Below are 13,515 nucleotides of genomic sequence, written 5' to 3'. Positions count from 1 at the left end.
TATGTGACCAGGCCAGGGACTGACATCCTGATGGTCCTGCGCTCACTGTGGGAAGACAGACTGTCCTAGACCCCTGGCTGTGTATAGACAGAGCTCCCGCCAGGGAGCCAGAGTGATTTTTAGTGTAGCCCTCCTGCCCATGACCTCTGGCAAGTAATTTACCCTCTGCCGAAGAGAACCTCAGAAGAGCTTTCTCACTAGGGTATTGTGAGGCTCAGAGGAGATTCCAAATAATGATAGCCAATATTTGTCATTGAATGAGGTGGGAAGTCCCACCCAGTCCGATCAAGCGCCCACTCCTGAAGAAAAACACTGTGCCAAAGCCTGCAGAATGGGCTCGGAACCTTGTGTGACTCTGGGCCTCCCCAGGACCTACAGGGGTCAGCAGGAGTTGGGGAGACCCAGATATCCTGTGGACCCTGCTCCTGCTGCCCACACAGTGCCCAGGAACCCTGGCAGAGGCAGGTGAGGGGGGCAGGCAGGAAGTATGGCCTTGGGTTTAGGGGTACTGGCTAGGTCAAGCATCAGGGTTCAAAGGACAACATCGCCTCTTCCCAGACTTTACACACATTGCTCATTCTTCTAAACCGTGGTTTCCTCATCTCCAGTGAGCACAATGGCAGTGTGTGTGTCACAGCACTGTGGTATGTGTGGGTCAATGAGATACCATCTGCCATACAACATTTTAATAGATCAACTGGTATTTTTTCCCAGTGTATTTCCTTCCTTTTCCACCCTTCTCCTGTTCCTGCCCCAGGCCCTGCTGTGCTCACTGCCTCAGGGAAAGGATGTGACAGAGGGGGGCAAAGGGAAATAGAAGGAGACTCTCCCTAAGTTTTATGTATGAAAGCCTTGACCGCAGGGGAAACTGCAAAGGCACTAGAACAAGGAAAAAGCATCCTGAGTAAGAACCCATCCCCCAGCTAGGAAAATACCCTGGGGGAGGGAGGTGCAGGCGCAGTGTCCTGGCTGGGTCCTGGAAAAAGGCCGTGTTCCACTTGAGATCTGGGATCTGGGAGTGGCCGGAGCCCATACCCCTCCTTCTGGGGAGAACTTTGGGGAGGCAGCAAGGCCCAGAGAAATAAAAGTGTTTGCAGCGTGACAAGGTCACATTCTTAAGTGGCCTGTTGTGAGTTCTGCCCCACTAGGCTGTGGAAGCAGCACATGTGTCCTTGGTATAACAGTAGCCCAGAACATGTAGAGAGGCTCCCCGACCCTCCCAGATTGAAGGGGTCATGCAGAAAGGACCACAGGCTACCTCCATAGTGACCAAGTAGACTCATGACATTGGACTCTCACTTAAACCCTGTCTCTATTGACAACCCCACTCCTCCCACTCATGGGAATTCAAACATCCTCTGGGGAGATGGTGTGAAACTTGGGTTGTCTGAGATTAGCGAAACTATGGAGACCATAAGAAAGTCAGTAGTTCCCAAGGTTTAGGGGGAGGAAAGGATGAGTGGTGGGAGCACAGATTTTTAGGGCAGTGAAACTATTCTCTATACTTAATGGTGATACATGTCATTAAGCATCTGTCAAAACCCATAGAGTGCACAACACCAAGAGTGAGCCCTCATGTAAACTGTGACCACTAGACGATGATGACAGGTCAGGGCAGGCTTGTCAGTTACAACAAACACACTACTGCGGTGCAGGATTTGGACAGAGGGGGCGCTGGGCACATGTCGGGGCAGCTGGGGGCACAGGGGAGTCTCCGTACCTTCTACTCAGTTTTGCTGTGAACCTGAAACTGCTCTAAAAAACAAAGCCTATATTGTAAAAAAATCAACATGAGACAAATATTGCCTTTCCATATCATGCTGTCCTTCTGAAGACCTTCTCTTTTACATTTTACAAATCATGGTTGAAGTCACTGTTACTTGAGACTTTGTCTCTTTGACTGAAAGTTAAGAGAATGGAGTTCTAGTTCATTTAAGCTCTCATTCTTTCTTTCTACACAGTGGTGGTGTTTGGTGCTCTGGAGGTTGTGGGCTGACTGTGGTGGTGGTACAGATGGGGCACTTGTGTTAGGCGTGGTGATGATGGTAGTGGTGCTGGTGTTGGTGCTGGCCAGGGTGGTGCTGCTGTTAGTTTGGGCATAGTGGTATGGTGGTGGTAGGCATGGTTTTGGTGCTTGTGATGGTGGAGGTGGTGTTGGGCATGGTGACAGTGATTGTGGTGGTGAGGGTGGAGATGTCAGGAGGAGTGGTGGTGAAGAAGGGGTTTCTGTAGATGGTCTCTAGTTTCCTTTCAGATCTACTATTCTTTGTTCTTTGATTTCTGCTGCCATTTGTGTGGGCAATGGTTGTCCACCAAGGCTACCAGTGGAACAAAGGAGAAAGGAAGAGATTAAAAACTAGTGTTGTTGAGTGCTTTCACTCACTCTAATTCTCTTTGTTATTTCTACATTTGCCTTGTGCGATCCTCTCCTGTTCTACCGTATTTGTGGAGTAGGAAAAAAGGTTGAATTAGGGAGGTAATGATTGGTCAGAGTCCATCAGACATCTACCTCTTCTACCAGATTCCCAGAATTGAGAAGAAAGAAATAGCACTGTGTTAGAATTTTGCCACGAGGTCTCAAAAAGGAACAAATGGCACACTCAAATTGCAATAATTTGAGGTTTAATTTACAAAGGAATGTTTATAGAGGTGTGATCAAGGTGGAGGGGATACATAATGGATGGTGCAGAAACCTGGGCTAGTAACAGGGGTTACCGTCCCAGGCTCACTTGCAGGAGGGGGAGATGGCCAGCACCAAGGAGAGACCCTGCATGAGAAGGGAGCCTGTGTGAGAGGAGCTGCTGGGAGCATCCCAGCCAGCAGAGGAAATTCTGTAGGAAAGGAGCTGGGTTCCCCAATCTCGTTCTCCCCCCTCTCTCCAATCTCCCGCATGTGCTCCCCATTGTCCAAACTGTTAACCTAAAAATAAAAGGCCTTTCAGAGTGAGAGGCAGCAAGCATTTATTTTAAATTAAAAAATAAAAGCTATTCAGGAAGTGCTGATTCCTGGTAGAAACCCAAACAATGTTCCAGTTGGAAGACAGAGCAGTGGGTCGTCGCGAGGAAAGGAAAAGGAGCACTCACAGCCGCAGAAGGAAGGAGTTCCCATTGGTGTGGAAATCTGGCACAGTGATGCTAATTCTAAAGAACGTTTAAAACAATTTTTTTTAACTACAGTTTGTATTCAATATTATTTTGTATTAGTTTCAGGTGTGCAGCACAGTGGTAGACGATCACATGCTTTGCAAAGGGTCCCCCTGATATTTTCAGTGCCTGCCTGGCACCACACGTAGTTATTACAGTATCACTGACTGTGTTTGTTGTGCGGGACTTTACATCCCCATGACTGCTTTGTAACTACCAATCTGTACTTCTCAATAAGAATGCTTTTTAAATTTTCAGTCTGGTGCTTGCTTCAGCAGCACATATACTAAAATTGGAATGATACAGAGGAGATTAGCATGGCCCCTGCGCAAGAATGACACGCAAATTCGTGAAGCATTCTATATTTTTCACAAAAAAAGAGTAGGGGGAAGTTGTGAACACCAGGATACACGAAGGAGACTGCACCACTGAATCTCACAAGTATTCTACCACAAAAGTTCACACCATAATTACAGGGAACCAGAACAGATCAATTTAAGAAACAGAGGCTAACAAGAAGAAACCCACAAACAATGAGAAAACAAAGAAACAATCCCCAATTGAAGGGAGAGGAGGAAGCCTCAGGAAAAATGCTAAATGAAATAGAGGCAACTCAACTATCAGATAGTGAGTTCAAAACAATGATTATCAGGAAGTTCAATGAACTCACAATGAGCTATCAGAAACTAGAGGGAAGCTACAACAATCTCACTGCAAACTATATAAACATGAAAAAGGAAATAGAAACTCTCAACAACGGCCAAGAGGAAATGAAGAATGCCATTTCTGAACTGAGGAACACAGTAGAAGGAATGAAAAGCGGGATTGATGAAGCAGAAGATCGGATTAGTGAGCTAGAGGACAACGTAGAAAACAACACCCAGAAAGAGCAAGAAAAGGAAAAGAGGCTCAGAAAGAATGAAGAGGGATTAAGAGAAATGCAAGACAATATGAAACGTAATAATATCCGTATAATAGGGATACCAGAAGGAGAAGAAGAAGAGCAAGGGATTGGAAACCTATTTTAAAAAGTAATGAAGGAAAACTTCCCTAATTTGATGAGAGAAAAAGTCACACAAATCCAGGAAACACTGAGAGCCCCAATCAAGAGGAACCCAAAGAGGCCCACCTCAAGACACATCATAATTAAAATGCAAAATTTCAAGACAAAGAGAGAATCTTAAAGGCAGCAAGGGAGAAACAGGAAGTAACATACAAGGGAGCCCCAATAAGGCTAACAGCTGACTTCTCAATGGAAACACTTCAAGCCAGAAGAGAATGGCAAGAAATACTCCAAGTAATGAGAACCAGAGGTCTGCAACCAAGGCTACTTTATCCAGCAAGGCTCTCAATCAAGATAGAAGGCCAAATAAGAAGCTTCCCAGACAAAAGAAGTCTAAAAGAATACACCTCCACCAAACCAGCTCTGCAAGAGATTCTAAAGGGACTGCTTTAAGGAGGGGAAGGAAAAGAGAGAGAGAGGAACACATATACATAAAAGACAATGAGTAAGTACCTATCAATAATAACCTTAAATGTAAATGGATTAAATGCTCCAATCAAAAGACATAGAATAGCTGAATGGATAAGAAAAAATGACCCACATATATGCTGCCTACAAGAGACCCACCTCAGGATAAAAGACCTGCACAGGCTGAAAGTAAAGGGCTGGAAACAAATCTTCCAAGCAAATAGACAGGAAAAAAAAAAGCCGGGGTAGCAATATCCATATCAGACAAAATAGACTTCCAAAAAAGGTCCATAAAGAGAGACCCAGAAGGTCAGTTCATAATAGTCAAGGGAAGAATCCACCAAGAAGACATAAATATTGTAACTATATATGCACCCAACATAGGAGCACCCAAATACATAAAGAAAATCTTAGAGGACTTCAAGAAAGATATGGGCAGCAACACAATTATAGTGGGGGAGTTTAACACCCCACTATCAAAAATGGACAGATCTTCCAAACAAAATATCAACAAAGATACTGTGGCATTGAACAATACCCTTGATGAAATGGACTTTACTGATATATACAGAGCCCTCCATCCAAAAGAAGCTAAATAAACATTCTTTTCAAATGTACACGGAACATTTTCAAAGATTGACCACATGATAGGACACAAAACAAGCCTCAAGAATTTCAAGAAAATTGATATCATACCAAGCATTTTCTCAGATCACAAGGGATTAAAGCTAGAAACCAACCCAAAGGAAAAAACACTCAAAATCATGGAGATTAAATAGCATGCTATTAAACAATGAATGGGTCAAGAATGATATTAGGGAAGAAGTCAAAAAGTTTCTGGAAACAAATGAAAACAAACTCACAACAACCCAAAACTTATGGGACACAGCCAAGGCAGTCCTGAGAGGGAAGTTCATAGCGATACAGGCCCACCTAAAAAAGTTAGAAACATTCCAAACAAACAACCTAACCCTACATCTACAAGAACTCGAGGAACAACAACAAAGACAGCCCAGAGTAAGCAGAAGGAAGGAAATAACCAAGATCAGAGCAGAATTAAATGACATAGAGACTAAAAGCACAATTCTAAAGATCAATGAATCCAAGAGCTGGTTCTTTGAAAAGATAAACAAAATCAACAAGCCTTTAAGCAGACTCATCAAGAAAAAAAGAGAGAAGACCCAAATAAACACAATCAGAAATGAAAGAGGAGAGATTACAACAGATGCCACAGAAATACAAAGGATTATAAGAAATTACTACAAAGAACTGTATGCCAAGAAATTTGAAAACCTAGGTGAAATGGACAAATTTCTAGAAAAATATAATCTTCCAAAACTCAATGAAAAAGAAGCAGAGAGCCTGAACAGACCAAGAACAACAAAAGAAATTGGAGCAGTAATCAAAAAACTCCCAACACACAAAAGCCTTGGGCCAGATGGTTTCACAGGAGAATTCTACAAAGCATTTAAGGAAGAGCTAACCCCTATCCTTCACAAACTATTCCAAAAAATCCACAAAGATGGGAGACTCCCAAACTCTTTTTATGAGGCCAACATCATCCTAATTCCAAAACTAGATAAAGACACAACAAAAAAAGAAAACTTCAGGCCAATATCACTGATGAACATTGACGCTAAAATCCTCAACAAAATACTGGCAAACCGCATCCAACAATACATTAAAAAGATCATACACCATGACCAAGTAGGATTCATTCCAGGGATGCAAGGATGGTACAATATTCACAAATCAGTAAATGTAATACATCACATAAACAAAAGCAAAGACAAAAACCACATGATCATATCAATAGATGGGAGGAAAGCATTTGATAAGGTACAGCACCCATTTATGATAAAAACACTTGGCAAAGTGGGAATAGAGGGAGCATTCCTCAACATAATAGAGGCCATATATGAGAGACCTACAGCCAACATCATACTCAATGGGCAAAAATTGAAATCTTTTCCACTAAGATCAGGAACAAGACAAGGATGTTCACTTTCACCACTTCTATTCAATATAGTACTGGAAGTTTTAGCCACAGCAATCAGACAAGAAAAAGAAATAAAAGTCATCCAAATCAGAAAGGAGGAAACAAAACTGTCACTGTTTGCAGATGACATGATAATGTACATAGAAAATCCTATAGACTCCACAAAAAAACTGCTTGACCTAATAAATGAATTAGACAAAACAGTGGGATACAAAGTGAATATTCAGAAATCAAAGGCATTTCTGTATACCAACAATGAAACAGCAGAAGCAGAAATCAAGAAAAAAATCCCATTTGAAGTAGCAAAAAGAAAGATAAAATATCTAGGAATAAACCTAACCAAAGAGGTAAAAGGCCTGTATTTAGAAAACTACATGACACTCAGAAAAGAAATCAAGGATGACACAAACAAATGGAAACATATACTGTGCTCATGGATTGGAAGAATTAATATCATCAAAATGTCCATACTACCCAAAGCAATTTACACATTCAATGCAATACCTATTAAAGTACCAATGGTGTATTTCACAGACATAGAACAAACACTTCAAAAATTTATATGGAATCATAAATGACCCCAAATAGCTGCTGCAATTTTGAGGAAGAAGAGTAAAGTAGGAGGGATCACAATACCTGACACTAAACTATGCTACAAGGCCACTGTAATCAAAACAGCCTGGTACTGGCATCAAAACAGGCACATGGACCAATGGAACAGAACAGAGAGCCCAGAAATAAATCCAAGTCTCTATGGTCAATTAATATTTGACAAAGGAGGCAGCAACATAAAATGGAGTAAAAATAGCCTCTTCAACAAATGGTGTTGGGAGAACTGGACAAGCCACGTGCAAAAAAATGAAACTTGAGCACCAACTTACACCATATACAAAAATAAATTCAAGGTGGATAAAAGACTTAAATATAAAACGTGACACCATTAAAGTCCTAGAGGAGAACATAGGCAGGAAAATCTCAGATATTTCATGCAGAAAATTTTTTACTGACTTGTCCCCTAGAGCAAGGGACAGAAAGGAAAGAATAAACAAATGGGACCTCATCAGAATTAAAAGCTTCTGCACAGCTAAAGAAAACAGTATCAAAATTAAAAGAGAACCAACTGTATGGGAAAACATATTTGCCAATGATACCTCAGACAAGGGTTTAATCTCCAAAATATATAAAGAACTTACATGACTACACTCTAAGAAGACAAGGAATCCAATTAAAAAATGGGCAAAGGACTTGAACAGACACTTCTCCAAGGAGGACATACAGAAAATCCAAAGACACATTGAAACGATGTTCAACATCGCTAGCTATCAGAGAGATGCAAATTAAAGCCACAATGAGATACCACTTCACACCAGTCAGAATGGCCATCATAAACAAAGCAACAAACAACAAGTGTTGGAGAGGTTGTGGAGAAAAGGGGTCCCTAGTGCACTGTTGGTGGGACTGCAGACTGGTACAACCACTATGGAAAGCAGTATGGAACTTCCTCAGAAAACTAAAAATGGATCTGCCTTTTGACCCAACAATTCCACTGCTGGGACTCTATCATAAGAATACTAAAACACCAATCCAAAAGAGCCTTTGCACCCCGATGTTCATAGCAGCACAATTTACAATAGCTAGATGCTGGAAGCAACCTAGATGCCCATCAGTAAATGAATGGATCAAAAAACTATGGTACATTTACACAATGGAATTCTATGCAGCAGAAAGAAAGAAGGAGCTCCTACCCTTTGCAACAGCTTGGATGGAGCTGGAAAGCATTATGCTAAGTGAAACAAGCCAGGCAGTGAAAGACAAATACCATATGATCTCACCTTTAACAGGAACCTAAACAACAAAACAAAGAAACAAGCAAAATATAACCAAAGACACTGAAATAGAGGACAGGCTGACAGTGACCACAGGGGAGAGAAGAGGGAATTTCAGGGGACAATAGGAAGGGTTTACAGGAACAAATTTAAAGGACACATGGACAAAAACTAGGGGGAGGGTGGTAATGGGAGGGAAGTGGGGAGGGGTGGGCTGGATTGGGAGTAAAAGGGAGAAAACTATACTTGAACAATGATTAAAATAAAATTTAAAAAAATTTCAGTCTGTTAATCAGTTCCACAATCACAATATCTACTTTTTGTTATCCTTGCAAATAGTTCTTTGGGACACAATGTTGCTTGAGGACTAGTTCAAAGGTTCTTTTGCCCTGTTTTAACATCCCAAAGGTTGGAGCATAGGATGTGCTAGGCAGTTCCTCTGGGATGGCAGCTCTGACTCCATTTTAAAGTGGACTCTGTGTGTGTGTGTGTGTGTGTCTCCCAAGCACAACTGGTAGGCTGGGGAGCAAGCATACTGAGGTGGTTCGTGCTGAGTAGTCTACTGGGCAGACAGTAAAATGGAGTCAGGAGAAGAGTAGACCTGGCAGGGCAAACAGAAGACACCAGCCAGTACATGATTCAATTATGACTAATTCCTCCATTCAATACACATTTTTGAACATCTGTGATGTGTTAGCTATGTCTGAACATGGCAGACAAGGTCCTGTCCTCATGGAACATTCAGTGGGTTAAAGGATTGGGTGTGACATCAGGGCTATTGGGTCCAACGTTGGAATGGACATTTAGTTTGGAGTATCTGCTCAGCCTGACCTCCCTCTGCCCTCAGCATGCATCTCATCACATGGTCAAGTGGGCCAGGTCCAAAGGTTGCCACACCTGTGCCCCTTTTCCTACTTCTGACCAGGGTACACCCACTCCCCTGCATGGCAGGGCTTTATTTGAGAAACTTATGCCACCCGTAAAGACAGGGATGTGTCTTTACGTCCCTGAGAAATGTGTTGTTAGGTGACTTCATCATCGCACCAACACCAGAGAGCGCCCTTCCTCAAACCTCGAGGGTACAGCTCACTGTACACCCGGGCTCTGCGGCAGAGCCTATTGCTCCTAGGCCTGTACAGCTTGCTTCTGTACTGAACACTGTGGGCAACTATAACACAAGGGTAAGTAGTTGTATATCCAAACATGGAGAAGGCACAGTAAAAATATGGCATACATGATAAAGAGCGGCATGCCTGTACAGGCACGTGTCATGAACAAAGCCCGCAGGGCCAGTGGCACCCCGGGTGGGCAGTGAGCGAGGGCGAGGGTGCTGCGGAGGCCCAGGGCTCTGCTGTAGTCTGTGCTGCTGCTGACTTCCTGAGCACCGTGCACTTGGGCTGCACTAAAATTTTTATTAATTTTTCTTCAACAATAAATTGGTCTTAGTTTATTATAACCTTTGTACTTTATAAACTTTTAAGTGGTTTTTAGCTTTTTTACCCTTTTGTGATAACATGTAGCTTAAAATATGAACACATTGTACAGCTGTACAAAAATATTTCTTTATATCCTTATTCTACATCAGTAGCTATGAGTAATGTGCTGCACAAACTTATGAGGTCAATGGTGTCACTAGGTGATAGGAACTTTTCAGCTCCATTATAATCTTGTGGGACTACTGTCACAGGAACAGGCAGTCGCCGACTGAGGCGTTGTTGTATGGTGCACGACTGTGGTTTCCTGGCTGTGGGGCCCAACCCCTGGCCCAGAAGCAAGGAGCTCTGGGCCCCCACGCTGCGGAGGCAGCCTTGCGCTCAGAGAGCACTTGCAGCAACAGATTCCTGATCGGTGTTTAAGGCATGAATGAGAAATTGTTTTATGTGCTCATGAAACATTGTGCTCTTTCTTTCTACTTTGCTTATGTTCTTTGTTTACCCTTTTCCCCATAACTTGCTGTGCCTTTTGCCTGAGTCTCACATCCTCCAGGATGCCCTCATGGTCTCCAGTGCACAGCAGCCCTGGCCTTCCGTCCTGATGATGGCCTCACAGTTGTCCTCTGTGTGCACCACAGGAATCACCTCCCTGGTCAGCTGTGATCTGGACTTCAAATCCAGGAGTGAGTTTCAGGGCCATATCTTATATCTCCTCCATGTTCCCAACTGGCCACTGCCCAGCCGCAGTGTCGGTGACATGAAAATAGTGACAATAGCAATAATGGGCAGTCTTGGAGCACACACTCCAAGGGACACACGGAGCCCCCTGACTTGGATTAACATTTAATTTTCACAACAACCCCATGAAGCTGTAGCATGGCATTCTCATTTAATGGATGTGTAAACAGGTTCAGAGAGGCTTTCAGTAACTGGTCAAACATCCCACAGCCAGTAAGCAGTGGAGCCTAGCCTTGAACCCAGGCCGTCTGCTTCCAATCCTGCTCTCCTAGCCCAAGGAGCTGTCTCTGCATCTCTACTTTTTGTCTTTCTCCTTCCTACTGAGCATCTAGAACAGATCTGGGCACATAGAAGGCGCTTAATAAATGTGTATAGGTTGGTTGTTAGATGAGGTACACATGAATGATCAATGCTCATGAGACTCTGGTGTTTCTATTAGCACCACAGCACAGGAAGGCCTTTGCAGCCAGAACTCACCCACAGGAGCCAGCATGTCACCCTCCAATAGCCCAGCAGCTCCTCTGTCTCCCAGACTGTAGAACTGGCTGGGTTTCCAGCCATCCCAGGCCACTGCTCCTGACAAACACCCTTTGCTTCCAGAGTAGAAACAATGTGCAGAAAACCTGGGTCCCTCTCTCAAGCACTCTGAATCAGAGAAATGGGGGCCCATAAAGTTCAGTTATGAAGTGTCATGGTGTCTGAGACAACTGCTTCTTTATTGCGTAAGCACACACCAGAAATCTGTTCATTTCTGGGCAGGGCTAATGGAAAAAGAGAAAGATTTTCCATGTATTTATTATGTGAAACATAACATACGGGGGTATGTACGACGATATGTAATTAGACATAAAACAAGCCAGACTTGAGGAATTGCCAAAAATCTGTGGCAGAATAATGAAACTGCTTTACAAGGCCTTGAGTGGTATCATTTCTTTCACAGTCCGTCACCGTAATCGACTGCCCCGGTAACCTGCTGAGTGGAGAGCTTGCTGTGGAAACTCAGAGCTGGGGTTCGCTCGGGGGGATGCCTGGCTAGGCACCATACTTGATTAATTCCTGTGTCCTTTCCAAGGCAAGGATATATGCATTTTGAGGTCCTGGCAGCAAAGGAACTGGATAGAGAAGGAGAGGTGTGGAGGGGATGAGGCCCATCTTGGGCAGAAGGTGATAGAAGTGAGTTCCCTGATTTCCCCAGCTGGGTTGGACTGGGCTGTCACCTTCCATAACACACCAGCTGGGCCCGTGAGGGACAGTGGCAGCTTCTAGTTTTGGCTCTGCTGGCATTTTGCTTTGTGACCTTCCCTAAACCACTGGAATTTCCTGGGCCTCAGTTCCCTCCTCTGCAGAACAGGGAATGTGATCCATCCAAGACACCTGTGCACAGCGACATGTGCCAGGTGACTGGTGACGGCAGTGTGGGGAAGATCTTGCTGTCCTGGCCCTTACGAGATAACCCATCTAGCATATCATTTATCACCACAGGCTGATTTCAAGTTTTTCATGAAAAATTGCCAGAACAGATCCTTGTGTTTTTGAAAATGTACAATGTTTTATAAGCTGCATACATTTCAACAACAAAGTTGGAGGGGCACAGATTATTTATTACAAGCAGATTGTTTTTCTCATATTAAAAAGGAAACATGTGACTGGAAATATTTAGAGACTGGAAACTGGATTAAACCAATTCCTAGGTCCTTATCAAAATAAGGTACCATTCAAGGAAAAGATACTTTGGAACTTAAAATTAGGGAAGCCTATACACAATTTAAATGGAAGGGAAAGAGCAAAAAAACCAAACTGACTAAAATAAAGTCAGAATTATCATTTACATTTTTCGGTCTGTAAGTAAGCACAGAAAACAGTACTATTTAATATATTTCTCCATGAACTTTTGTGAAATTCAGATCACAGCGCATCCCTGATAAACCTTCTGTCTTCTTTCTGATCGTCTGCTCCTTTTGTACAGTTCTTCAGAGCAATGTCATCACCCCGCTGTTGGATTTCAAGGATGGCCCAGGGCTGGGATGGGTCAGTGAGATTAAGGAGAGGGTTTCCACTCAGAATGTTTTCCATGTGAATCCTTCCTTCTTCAGCTTTATGTTCTCATTCCTTCCTGGCCTGCTCTTCTGCTCTTTCTTTTTTAGTTTTCTCCAGTTCTGCAAGAAGGGCTGCAGCATCACCACCATCGCTCTCCTCTTCAAAATCTTCATCTTCCTCACCAGTTCAAGAGGATCGCCTGCATGAAGGTTGGCAGTGGGAATCCGGTCTAACCGAGGTTCCTTTGATGTGAAGAGAAGGTTCTGTGTTCTGGGGTTGGATGACCTCTGTTTTTTTCCCTCCTGCAGCAGCTCTCTCTTCCAACTCTCTTCTGGAAGCCGTGTGTCTGAACCTCTTTGGGGCATCCTGTGTGGTCTGTCTATATATTATCTTTGTTTGAGAGGGCAGCTCTACCTGAATGTTGCTTTGAGAATTGGCTCAAATCACCTGCTCCTTTTCTTCTCCACCATTTGCAGGTTGCAAAGCTGACCGAGCTGCTGTGGTCGTCTTGTATGGTTGGCCGAGGTCCGATGCAGCAACCTCCAGTGATCACACAGACACCATTACAACTGTGGGGTTGTAGTGTACATGTACATCTGACACTCAGTAGGTATGCGAACTCTTCTTTGTCCTTGCCAAATAGGCCATCTTTCCTTTCTGAAGTTCTCGCACATCTCTCCCCAATGCTTCCTTTTCCTCTGCAACTGCCCTGGTTCAGTCTCTCCGTGTTTCTTCCTGAAACCATTACAACAGCTTCTAACTCTGGTCTGGGCAGGTGAGTCTTCTTTCTTCATCTTTGCATCCCCATCCCACATCCTCTCTCCATCTTTCTCTGTCCTGCTCCATGTCCCCAGAAACTGACCCCTGC

The 13,515-nt window shown here is 43.5% G+C and overlaps 1 non-coding gene and 1 pseudogene across 1 annotated transcript; one reads left to right on the top strand and one right to left on the bottom strand.

Annotated features, from left to right (window-relative positions):
* The first annotated feature begins 3,405 nt into the window (after positions 1-3,405).
* Positions 3,406-3,512, top strand: LOC114498196. Its single transcript, XR_003684644.1, has one exon. It is a non-coding gene; the product is annotated as a U6 spliceosomal RNA (small nuclear RNA).
* Positions 3,513-12,474: 8,962 nt separating this feature from the next.
* Positions 12,475-13,295, bottom strand: LOC114497102 (annotated as a pseudogene).
* Positions 13,296-13,515: the final 220 nt, after the last annotated feature.

Source organism: Phyllostomus discolor, chromosome 5 (genome assembly GCF_004126475.2).
Source record: "Phyllostomus discolor isolate MPI-MPIP mPhyDis1 chromosome 5, mPhyDis1.pri.v3, whole genome shotgun sequence".
NCBI lineage: Eukaryota > Metazoa > Chordata > Mammalia > Chiroptera > Phyllostomidae > Phyllostomus > Phyllostomus discolor.
Note: the sequence above shows the minus strand (reverse complement) of the source record. Positions and strands in the feature narration are given on the sequence as shown.